Below are 12579 nucleotides of genomic sequence, written 5' to 3' on the forward strand. Positions count from 1 at the left end.
CGGGCATTTAGGTTGATTCTATGTCTTTGCTGTTGTGAATAGTGCTACAACAAACATTCAAGTGCATGTGTCTTTGTGGTAGAGTGACTTATATTCCTCTAGGTATATACCCAGTAATGGGATTGATGGGTCAGATGGTATTTCTGCTTTTCGCTCTTTGAGGAACCACCATACTGCTTCCCACAATGGTTGAACTAATTTACACTCCCACCAACAGAGTATAACTGTTCCCTTTTTTTCTACAACCTCTCCAGTGTCGGTTATTTTTTGACTTTTTAATAATAAACATTCTGACTGACGTGAGATGGTGTCTCATTGTGGTTTTATTTGCATTTCTCTAATCGTCAGTGATATTGAGCTTTTTTGCATATGCTTTTTGGCCACATGTATGTCTTCTTTTGAAAAGTGCCTGTTCATCTGTTCATATCCTTTACCCACTTTTTAGTTGGGTTGTTTGTTTTTCTCTTGTAGATTTATTTAAGTTCCTTACAGATACTGGATATTAGACCTTTGTCACATGCATAATTTGCAAGTATTTTTCTCCCATTCGGTAGGTTGTCTGTGTCACTGTTGAGAGTTTTCTTGTTGTTGTTTTGTTTTGTTGCTGTGCAGAAGTTCTTAAGTCTAATTAGATCCCACTTGTCAATTTTTGCTTTTGTTGCAATTGTTTTGGTGTCTTTGTCATGAAATCTTTGCCCATTTTTATGTCCAGGATGGTATTCCCTAGGTTGTCTTCCAGGGTTTTTATAATTTGGAGTTTTACATTTAAATTGTTAATCCATCCTGAGTTGATTTTTGTATATAGCGTAAGGAAGGGGTCCAGCTTAATCTTCTGCATATGGTTAGCCAGTTATCCCAGCACCATTTATTGAATAGGGAACCTTTTCCCCATTGCTTGTTTTTATCAGTTTTGTGGAAGATCAGATGGTTATGGGTGTGTAGCCTTATTTCTGGGCTCCCTATTCTGTTCCGTTGGTCTACATGCCTGTTTTTGTACCAGTACCATGTTGTTTTGATTACTGTAGCCTTGTAGTATGGTTTGAAGTTGGGTAATGTGATGCCTCTAGCTTTGTTCTTTTTGCTAGGATTTCCTAGTCAGGCTCTTTTTTTGGTTCCATATGAATTTAAAAATAGTTTTTTTCTATTTCTGTGAAGAATGACATTGGTAGTTTGATAGGAATAGCACTGAATCTGTAAATTACTTTGGGCAGTATGGCCTTTTTAATGATATTGATTCTTCCTGTCCATGAGTATGAAATCTTTTTCCATTTGTTTGTGTTTTCTCCGATTTCTTTGAGCAGTGTTTGTAATTCTGATTGTAGAGATCTTTCACCTCCCTGGTTAACTGTATTCCTAGGTATTTTATTCTTTTTATGGCAATTACGAATGGGATTGCCTTTCTGATTTGGCTCTCAGCTTGGCTGTTGTTGGCATATAGGAATGTTAATGATTTTGTACATTGATTTTGTATCCTGAAACTTTGCTGAAGTTGTTTATCAGCTGAAAGAGCTTTTTGATCAAGACTATAGGATTTTCTAGATACAGAATCATGTTGTCTGCAAACAGAGATAGTTTGACTTCCCTTTTCCTATTTAGGCGGACTTTATTTCTTTCTTTTGCCTGACTGCTCTGGCTAGGACTTTCAACACTATTTTGAATAGGATTGGTGAGAGAGAGCATCCTTGTCTTGTGCTGGTTTACAAGGGGAATGATTCCAGCTTTTGCCCATTCAATATAATGTTGGTTGTGGTGTTGTTGATTGATTTTCAAATGTTAATAACCTTAAATTCCTGATCATTCTTGCTTGGTCATGACGTATTTCTAGATTGTATGTTTTAATAATTTTTAGTGGTGTTTGCATCCATGTTCCTGAGCTAATTTTCTTTATTCTAATGTGCTTGTCAGTGTTTGATGTCAGAGTTATGCTGGCCTCAAAATAAATTTTGAAATGCCCCCACCTTTATTATCAGAAAGAATTTATGGAAATTTTGTATTATTTATTTCATAAATGTTGGACAGAATCTGCCACCTGGCCCCAGAGCTTCTTTGCAGAAAAGGTTTTCAATTATGAATTCAATTTAAATATTAGATATAGGGTTACTCAGAACTTCTATTTCCTCTTCTGTTAGTTTTGGCACATATTTTAAGAAATTTCTTGAGTTTGCCTGAGTTATTGAATTTATTGACAAAAAGTTGTTCATAATATTTCTTTATAATTATTTTAATGTAAATACAATCTGTAATGATGTCCCCTCTACCATTCTTGGTATTGGTGATCTATGCTTTCTTTCATTTTTTTACATTGTCTTAGTCAGGTCAGCCTGCCATAAATACCAAAGACTGGATAACTTAAACAGCAGAAATTTATTTCTCCTAGTTCTGGAGACTAGGATGTACAAGATTAAGGTGCCAGCTAATTTGGTTTCTTGTGAGGGCTCTGTTTCTGATTTGAGGATGGCCACCTTCTAGCTGCATCCCCACATGATAGAGAAATAGAGGGAAGAGGTTAAGGGACAGGGAAAGAGCGCCTGCAAGTTCTCCAGTGTCTTTTCCAATAAAGATACTAATCCTATCAAATCAGGGATTCACCCGTATTGACCTCATTAACTTAATTACCATCTGTATAGGTCTTTTGTTCAAATATATTCACACCAGGGGTTGGGGCTTCAACATATGAATTTGGAGTTGGGGGACACAATTTCATCTATAGCATGTCCACTTAATAAATTGGCTCTTTCAATATGTTCCTCTTTGTCTCTTTTATGCTCTTTGCCTTGAAGTTTACTTTCTCTGGTATTATTATAGCCATACCAGCTTTCTTATGCTTATTATATATATTTTCATCTTTTTTCGTTTCAGCCTGTCTGTGTCTTTATATTTGAAGTGTATGTTTTGTAAACATGATATATTTGGGCCTTTTAAACTAAAATTTCTGACTTATTTCAAGTATTGTCTGTATGTTCACTTTATTATCTCTTTATTTGTTTTCTGCTTGCCCCATTTGTTCTTTGTTTCTTTGTTCCTTCTTTCCTGTCCTCTTTTTAGATAAACTGAGTATGTTTTAGTATTCCAATCTAGCTCTTTTCCTCATCTTTTACTTATATTTCTTTGTGTTATTTGTTCTAATGCTTACAACATGTTGTTTTCCCATTGAGCTTATTGAGGTTTTGCTTACACTTGCCAGTTCAGTGGTCAATATGCATCCTTGACTTGTCTCAGTGTAACTTAAACTAATATTATACCAGTTTATTTGTGAAAAGATCTTGTAACAGTGCAATTTTATTTACATTCACTCTCATTTGTATTATTGCCATATATTTTATTTCTGCCTGTGTTGTAAACTCTATAATACATTGCTATTATTTATTCTCTAAGTTATTAATTTTTATAGAATTGAAAAATGTACTTTTTATATTTACCATTTCCAATGTTTATCTTTAGTTTCTGTAGATCTGAAATTTCATCCTATACTATTTGTCTGTAAACTGAAGAATTTCTTTTAGGATATTTTGCAGTGTGCATCTACTGACCAATTTTCTCACCTTTCATTTCTCTGAAAATGTTTTTAATTCACCTTACTTAAAATAAATTTTTGCTGGATCAAAAAGATACTAGATTAAAAGTTGTTTATCTTGAGGCCTCAATTTCTTTGATATAAAATCACCTTTCATTGTTATCCTTGTTCCTCTGTATTAATATGTTTCATGTCCTCCCCTCTGCCCCTGATTTTTCTTAATCTTTAGAATGCAGCAGTTTACTATGATGTGTCTAGATGTGATTTTCTTTAGATCTGATTTTCTTTAGAATTATCATACTTGGAAATCACTGAGCTTCCTGAATCTATGTATTGCTGTCTTTTATCAACTTTTGATGTTATTTACCTAATATTTCCTCAAATGTTTGCTCTTCTCTTTCATTCTTTCTCTCCTCTCACAAGTTACTGAGGCTTTGTTTGTTGGGGTTTTTGCTTTCTCTGTGAGCTTTAATCTGAAGGATATCTAATGACCTGTATTCAAGTTCACTGATGATTTCTTGTGCTTTTTCCAATCTATTGCTAGTCCCATTTATAAATTTATTTTTATATTTTTATTAGGAGAGTTTATTTTTTATAACAGATTTAGATATATAAGACTGTAAACTAGTTCAACCATTGTGGAAGACAGTGTGGCAATTCCTCAAGGATCTAGAACTAGAAATACCATTTGACCCAGCCATCCCATTACTGGGTATATACCCAAAGGATTAGAAATCATGCTGCTATAAAGACACATGCACACGTATGTTTATTGTGGCACTATTCACAATAACAAAGACTTGGAACCAATGCAAATGTCCATCAATGACAGACTAGATTAAGAAAATGTGACACATACACACCATGGAATACTATGCAGCCATGAAAAAAGGAAGAGTTCATGTCCTTTGCAGGGACATGGATGCAGCTGGAAACCATCATTCTCAGCAAACTATTTCAAGAACAGAAAACCAAACACCATGTGTTCTCACTCACAGGTGGGAATTGAACAACGAGAACACTTGGACACACGAAGGGGAACATCACACACCGGGGCCTGTTGTGGGGTCCAGGGAGGGGGGAGGGATAGTATTAGGAGATATACCTAATGTAAATGATGAGTTAATGGATGCAGCACACCAACATGGCACATGTATACATATGTAACAAACCTGCATGTTGTGCACATGTACCCTAGAACATAAAGTATAATAAAAAAAAGAAAAATTGAACAGATAATACAGAGTTTGCCTATTATCTGCCATCACGCACACACAGTTTTCCCCACATTAATATCTTACCTTAATGTAGTAGATTTGCTACAATTCATGAACTAATATTGATACATAGCAATTAACTAAAGTCCATAGTTTATTCAGATTTCTTTAATTTTTATGTAATATTCTTTTTCTTTCCAGGATCCCGGTCAGAATACCACATTGCATTTAGCTGTTCTGTCTCCTTAGGCTCCTCTTGGCTGTAACAGTTTCTCAGGTTTTCCGTGGTTTTGATCACCTTGACAGTTTTGAGGACTACTGGTCAAGTACATAGTTGGATGGCCCTCTTGGAGTTTTTCTGATGTTTTTCTCATCTAGTTAGACTGGAGGATAGGTTTGAGGGAAGAAGATCACAGATGTAAAGTTCCACTCACATCATATCAAGGCTACAGACTATCAACATGATTGATGATTATTGATGTTGACCTTCATCCCCTGGCTGAAGTCATGTTTCTCAGGTTTCTCCACTGTAAAGTTACTCTTTTGCTCTTTTCCATACTCTCTCTGGAAGGAAGTCACTATGAGTAGTCTACATTTAAGGAGTGGGGAGTTATGCTCCATCCTTGAGGGGAAGAATATCTACAAAAATTATTTGGAATTCTTCTTTACAAGACATTTGCCTCTTCTCCACAATTTAGTAATTTATTCAATCACTTATTTATATCAGTATGGACTCATGGATATTTATTTTATTTTGGCGGTTATAATCCAATATGACTACTTATTTTGTTGCTCAAGTTGTTCAAGTTTTGGCCATCTTTTGCTGTAGGCTAGCATATTTATTATGGTTATTTCAAAGTCATTGTCTGCTAATTTCAGCATCTTGGTTATCTGTGGTTCTTTTTCTTTGGCTGATTTTTTTCTTGACTACAGGTCACATTTTCCTGTTTCTTCACCTGTCTAGTCACTTTTTATTTTATGCTGGACATTTTTTTTTTTAAATTTTGAGATGGAGTTTCACTCTTGTTGCCCAGGCTGGAGTGCAATGGCACGATCTCTGTTCACTGCAACCTCCACCTCCCAGGTTCAAGTGGTTCTCCTGCCTCAGCCTCCCAAGTAGCTGGGGTTACAGGCACCTGCCACAACACCTGGCTAATTTTTTGTATTTTTAGTGGAGACGGGGTTTCAATGTGTTGGCCAGGTGGGTCTCGGACTCCTGACCTCAGGTGATCCACCTGCATTGGCCTTCCAAAGTGCTGGGTGGCATGAGCCACCGCGCCCGACCCGACATGTTGATGATACTCTCTAGAGACTTGGTTTTATTATCTCTCTGAAGAGTAAAACAATTGTTTTGGCCAGTGGTTACATTACTATTAGATAACTTTTAACTTTTGGATTCCTGGCGTTATGCTTTGTTTGGTGGAAAACTATTTCAGGTTTATTCCTGATCTAAAAATGAATCCTTCTATTACAAGATGTAGTCTTTACTTCTAATGTGTTGCCATTCTGGGGATTTGTTGCCATGCCCTCACACTTTGTAGAATTCTGAATCCGAATTCTGTCTCCCTGGATTGGGTGGATTCTGAAATCTCTGCTCAGCGATTCCATCTTTCCAGCCATTGCTCTCTCTTTGTGTTCTTTCAAGTCTTGCCTGCACATGTCAGTTCAAGAGGTATCCAAGGATCTGAAGGGAGTTTATATACAGAATTTGGAGATGTCTCTCTGTGGCCCCTCCTTTCTAGAATTGTCCTTAATCTCCAGCCATTTAGCAGTCCCATACTCTGTCCTCTGACTCTTCAAATCACTCAGAATGCAGCTTTCTTCATGAACAGTAGAGGGACTCACCCTCAGAGGAAAATATAAGGTAGTTCTCACCCCCCGTGTGGTTCTCTTCTTTCCAAGGCCATAGTCCCTAAATTTCTGCTGAGTTTGGGTTGCTCTCCACTTTCTTCAAAAAATAGTCTTTTAAATATTTTTTTAAAATTTTGTCTTGCGTTTATAATTGGTCCAATACAAACTACTCTGCCAATATCAACATTCATAAGCTATTTATTTATTTATATTTATTTACTTTAGAAATAAAAGTCTTATTTTGTCATCCAGACTAGAGTGCAGTGGTGCAATCTGGGCCCAAGTGATCTTTTGCCTCATCCTCCTAAGTAGCTAGGATAACAGCCACACACCACAATGTCCGACTTTTCTTTTTCTTTCCTTCTTTTTTTATTTTCTATTTTTTGTTATTTATTAATTCATTTTTTTGGTAAAGGTGAGGTTTCCCTGTGTTTCCCAGGGTGGTCTCAAATTCCTGGCCTCAAGTGATCCCTCTCACCTCAACCTCTCAAACTGCTGGGGTTACAGGCATGAGCCACTGCACTCAACCTGCTTAATATGTAGTTTTGACAGTCCCCTTAAATCTATCTGAATTAAGACAAGGTAAAAGTCAAATCAATGTGATGGTGTAAGCCAGGAGTTTGTCTGAACAGCTGCTGTCCTTCTCTGAGCCTCCATTTACTGTAGAAGGGCTAGTAATTCTCCCTGTATTGGCTAGTGGTGAAAGCTAAGGAACCTGGCATGCAGTAGGTGCTCTCTGAATGAGGCACCATTGGGACTCCCCTCCCTTTCCACTCAGTAGAGCTACCCAGGTGTCACGGCCTGTACATCAACTCCTGCAGCAAAAAATGCAGTACTTCCTCACCTCTCTCCTGACTGTCTCTTCTAGCAGTGTCTGGCTCTTAAGAGCTTCTGGCCTATTCCATCCCAAGGCCCACTTGTAGGTGCATTTACAAAACTGTGAGTTCTATGAGGGTAGCGGTCTTGTCTTTCTCAGCTCTATATGTCCAGCTCCTTGAAAAGGAAAATAAATATAATAAGCATTCATCCATTCATTCATTTATCTAATATTATTGAGCACCTATTATATTCTGGGCACTATCCTAAGTGCTAGGATTCAGCACTGAACAAGAGGGACAACATCACTGCTCTTTCTGACATATTTGGTGGAGGAGGTGGGCAATATACTAATAGGTCAAATACATAGTATGCAAAGATGGTAATAAGAGCAATTTAGGATAAAACGTGGGAGAGGGGAAGACAAGGCAAAACTGAGGAGAGAGTAGTATTAAATAATGAAGTCAGGAAAGGTGACATTGTGATCAAAGACTGAAACAAGGTGAATGAATGAACCATGCAGATATTTGGGGGACGAATATTCTAGTCAGAGGGAACAGTCCATGCCAAGGCCCTTGTGGTGGGAGTATGCCTGACCTGTGTGAGGAACAGTGTGAAGGACAGTGGGGCGGAACTTGGTGACTCAATTTAAAACCCCCTCTCTCTTTCTCCTGCCTCACACTTAGAGACTGGAGGAAAGAAGAGGAACCAGCAGACAGAAGCAGAGGCCAGTAAGGTTGGAGGAAAACAGAAAAGGCAGGCTGCTCCGGAAGGCAAGCAGGAAAGAGTGATCACGTGTGTGCCAGATGAGGACTGAGACTCCTCTGTTGGATTTAGCAACAAGGAGGTCTTCGGTGACCACAGCAAGGGCCACTTTGGTGAACAGATGGGGACACCAACCTGATAGGGTGAATTCAGGAGAGAAGGAGGAGAACGGTTGAATGAGCAAGCTTAGGCAACACTTTGAGGGATTTTGCTTAGGAGAGAAGCAGAGAAATAAATAGGGCAGGACTTGGAGGGGAATGAGGAGTCAAGAGGTTTAATTCTTTTTTTTTTTTTTAGACAGAGTCTTGCTCTGTTGCCCAGGCTGGAGTGCAGTGGTGTGATCGCTGCTCACTGTAACCTCCACCTCCCAGGTTCAAGTGATTCTCCTGCCTCAGCCGCCCAAGTAGCTGGGACTACAGGCGTGTGCCACCTTGCCTGGCTCATTTTTGTATTTTCAGTCGAGACGGGGTTTCACCATATTGGCCAGGCTGGTCTTGAACTCCTGACCTCAAATGATCCACCCAACTCAGCCTCCCAAAGTGCTGGGATTACAGGTGTGAACCACTGCGCCCGGACACTTCTCTTTTAAATGGGAAAAATATTTGCATGCTGTTTGCTGCTAATGGGGATGATTGAATAAAAGGGAAAAATTAGAGGATGCAGGAGAGAGAGAAGCGATATTCTTAAGTAGGCCATGTGTCTTTGCCTCTTCTGGTCCCAGCACATTAATTTTTGATTGGGGAGTGACGCTTCTCCACCCCCTTCAGTTCAAATGGCCTAAATGAGGCTGCCTGAGTCCCTGGCTTCAGGAGTGGGCATTTGACCAGACCTGATCAATAAGAGCACTGCAGTCCCAGGTCAATGACCCAAGCTGCCCCACTCTGAGGTAGAGCAACAGCCCTAGGAGTTTTGTTGGAGCACCTAAGAATGGGAGACTCTCTTTCCACTGGGGTGGCTGAACTGACAGGGTGTGGACTCAGCTGTGCCTGCACCCAGAGCCTGCCCCAGCATAAGGCCTGCCCCAGCATAGAGCCTATCATGGGGCAGGCTAATGCCTGTGTAATACAGCTGGCTTCCTGGAACCTGGCTGCCCTTCTCCCAGGCTGGTCTTTCCTTGCTCCATTACTCTGTTTTAGTTCCTCTGTAGTCAACATCACTACTTGTCTTATTACTTAATTTGTTTATTCATTTATTATCTCTCCCATAGGAACCTTGATCTATCTTTTCCATTGCTGTATCCCCAGGATCTCTTTCTGGCATAGAATAAGGCTTCCAATAAATATTAGTTGATGGAATAAGTGAATCTGTAAGAATGTGCTACAGCTGCATATTCATCTTGAACCACATCTCACTTATCCAGGCATCTGGCAGCTTCAGCTATCTAGAATGCAACACAAATACCACAAAAGCCCTGGAGTTACCAAAATGCAAATCACATGGACCATGTCTACAAGCACAAGCTTTTTGTTTTTGTAAACAGAGGTGCTCCCTCACTCAGAGACGAGAGGCTCCTACTGCAGGCACAGTTCTGACATGCCCGATGAGTGGGTTATCCAACCACAACAGGTTAGTGGCAGGGTGCTCAGATGAGTGGGGCCGGCTGGAAGGTAGTACATGAACACCAGTGAGAAGGGACATCTGGAGCCCAGAAGACCAGAAAACACCAGAAGGCAGGTGACAGAACTCCAGGAGAAAGCAGACTGCAGGCTGGGCTCCAGTCCTCTAGGGTTCCTCTGGGGCTAGAGGACATAGGGGTGAGAGTGAGACTCAGAGGGCACAGAGAAAAGCTTAAATTATGCTCCACAGTGCCCTTTCCAGAAACAGGAATGCAAGGTGCATTTTATCATCCATTTTTAAAGAGATTGATTCAATGCAGAGGAACAAGCAGAAGAAATAAAAATCACCTGTCATCTTAGAGATGCCTCCAAGATGAGCATGTGATATGGCAGGTATTGGTTCTGCTCGTCCATTCCAGTGTCATTAAATGTGCTTCACAAACATGACTCTTACTGGCTGCATAATGTTCCATCACATGAACATCAAATATTCCCCTACTGGATAATTTGCTTCCAAACATTGGCTGTTAACCATAACATTATAGTGAGATTCTTGTACTTAATCACGGAGGCTCAGACCTGTCTCTTGATGGTAGAATTGCTCAGTCAAAAGTATGGGCATTCTAGGATGCTTTATACATGCAGTGAAATTTGTCCATTCTGAAGCTGGGTATTGGCGCATTTTAGATGCTAAATTAATCAGATCTTGGTGGATAAAGAAATAAAGCTCATTGGCCGGGCGTGGTGGCTCACGCCTGTAATCCCAGCACTTTGGGAGGCCGAGACAGGCGGATCACGAGGTCAGGAGATCGAGACCATCCTGGCTAACACGGTGAAACCCCATCTCTACTAAAAATACAATAAAAAATTAGCTGGGCGTGGTGGCGGGCGCCTGTAGTCCCAGCTACTCGGGAGGCTGAGGCAGGAGAATGGCATGAACTCGGGGGGCGGCGCTTGCAGTGAGCCGAGATCGCACCACTGCACTCCAGCCTGGGCGACACAGCAAGACTCCATCTCAAAAAAAAGAAAAAGAAAAAGAAATAAAGCTCATGGTAGAAAAACCCCTGTGTAACACCTCTCATCCCTGGATAGTAACTGACTGGTGTCTTCTGGGTGCACAATCGTGTGTGTTCATGTGTGTGTGCATGTGTGTATGCACGTATGTGTGTGTGTTCATGCACCCACATTTCATTGGTACTATCCAACTACTCTGTGAGCTGTTTGTGGTAGGGATTGTCACCCCATTGTACAGATTTAAAAGCTGGGGCTCAGAGGGCATGAATAGTACAGTAAAAGGAGCATGAGCAGACACACCTGGGCTTGGATCCCAATTCTGCTGCTCTTGATCCTCATCCTCTTATCCATGAGGTGGGAATAGAGACACTTGCCTCCCAGGAGAGGGTGAAATGAGAGAGCAGATTGAAAGCATCCAGTACAAACTGGACACAGAAGGTGCTCAAGCAATGATATTTGTGGTCACTGCCAAGGTCACAGAGGCAGAAATGAACCCATGCCTCCTAACCACAAGCTAAGTGCATATTCTTGGCACCATCCTTCTTTGAACCAAATGCAAAAACTGAGACGGAAGGACTTGGAACAGTCTCCACATGGGGTTATCATTGCTGCATCCCCAGAGCCCTGCTATTAATCCAAAGGGACAAGGGGCCAGCATCTGAACCAAACTTAAAAACAATATAGCCCACAGAAGTGAATGGCTGTCGGCTTGTGGCCCACTGGGACCAGGAGATCTTTCTCATGTTGAGCTGAATCCCAGCCTGCATCAGTGTTCTCCCAGCTTGGTATCTGGGCATCCATGCTCACCTCCCAAATCTTGGACCATGGGGACACGCAAAACTTGCTGATGACAAGGATGAGAGGACCCCTCCTCCACCCAGGTCTCTGGGCAAGTTAATCCAGCTTCCAGGCCAGGCCATTCTGGGTAATGGATGCCTCTTTTTAATGCTCTGTGGGAGATGGGTCCCGCCTTAATCTGCTGCAGTGTCATTAAGAGAAAAAACATTAACTCCATGGGGCTCCTGATGGCCTTCAGAAACTGCAAGTTAAACACTAACCAGAAGGGCTGCTCAAGCCTTAACCCTCCCCTTCCCAGCATAGGCCAAGGCCTCAGCCAGACAGCTCTGCAGATCACTGGCCTGGGCTCCCAGGGACCCTGGGTCCTGTTTCCAGGCTCTTCTCAGCCTGGGGAGCAAGTGAATGTGAGGAAAGAGGGAGGATAGAGGGCAGAGAAGAATTATTGAGGCTCTTGGTCCAGGTGTTTGGAGGTGCCCCCACCACCTACCCCAGAGCTGGTTAGGGAGCAGAGAACTTAGAGGCCAGGTTGGGGCTGGTGACTTTGGGCCGCTCTCTTAACCTCTCTGTTTGCCAGATTCCTACAGGGTGGGGGCTGGACGGGCTCCATTCCTCCAGGTAGAGCCTGGTGGTCTTCTCCAAGAGGGGTGGCGTGTCCTCAACCCCCCAGGTCCCTGCACTAATGCCTGTTCCCTGCTCAGACCACACATGACCTGGTATGGAGGCCACCTGTAGGGCAGCGGGAAGCAGCTGACCTGGATGAGCTGGCAGAGGTGGGGAGCGCCTGGTATCAAGCGTCTCTGGGTGACCGGCACTGTGCTTGGGCTCCACACATGCAAAATGCCTGTACCAGCCTCACAACCCCCTGTGGGGAAGGGGTAGTGTTCCTCCTGCTTCACAACTGACAGCACAGAGGCTCCGAGTGCAGAGGGAGTCCAGGTCGAACCCAGATCTGTCTGATTCCAAACTCAAACTCTTTCCCATCAGCCATTGGCAGAAAGCACAAGCGAGGGCGTGGCCTCACCTTGGCACCTCTCCTCTTTGCACAGGC

The sequence above is a fragment of the Rhinopithecus roxellana genome, chromosome 12, assembly GCF_007565055.1.
Source record: "Rhinopithecus roxellana isolate Shanxi Qingling chromosome 12, ASM756505v1, whole genome shotgun sequence".
NCBI lineage: Eukaryota > Metazoa > Chordata > Mammalia > Primates > Cercopithecidae > Rhinopithecus > Rhinopithecus roxellana.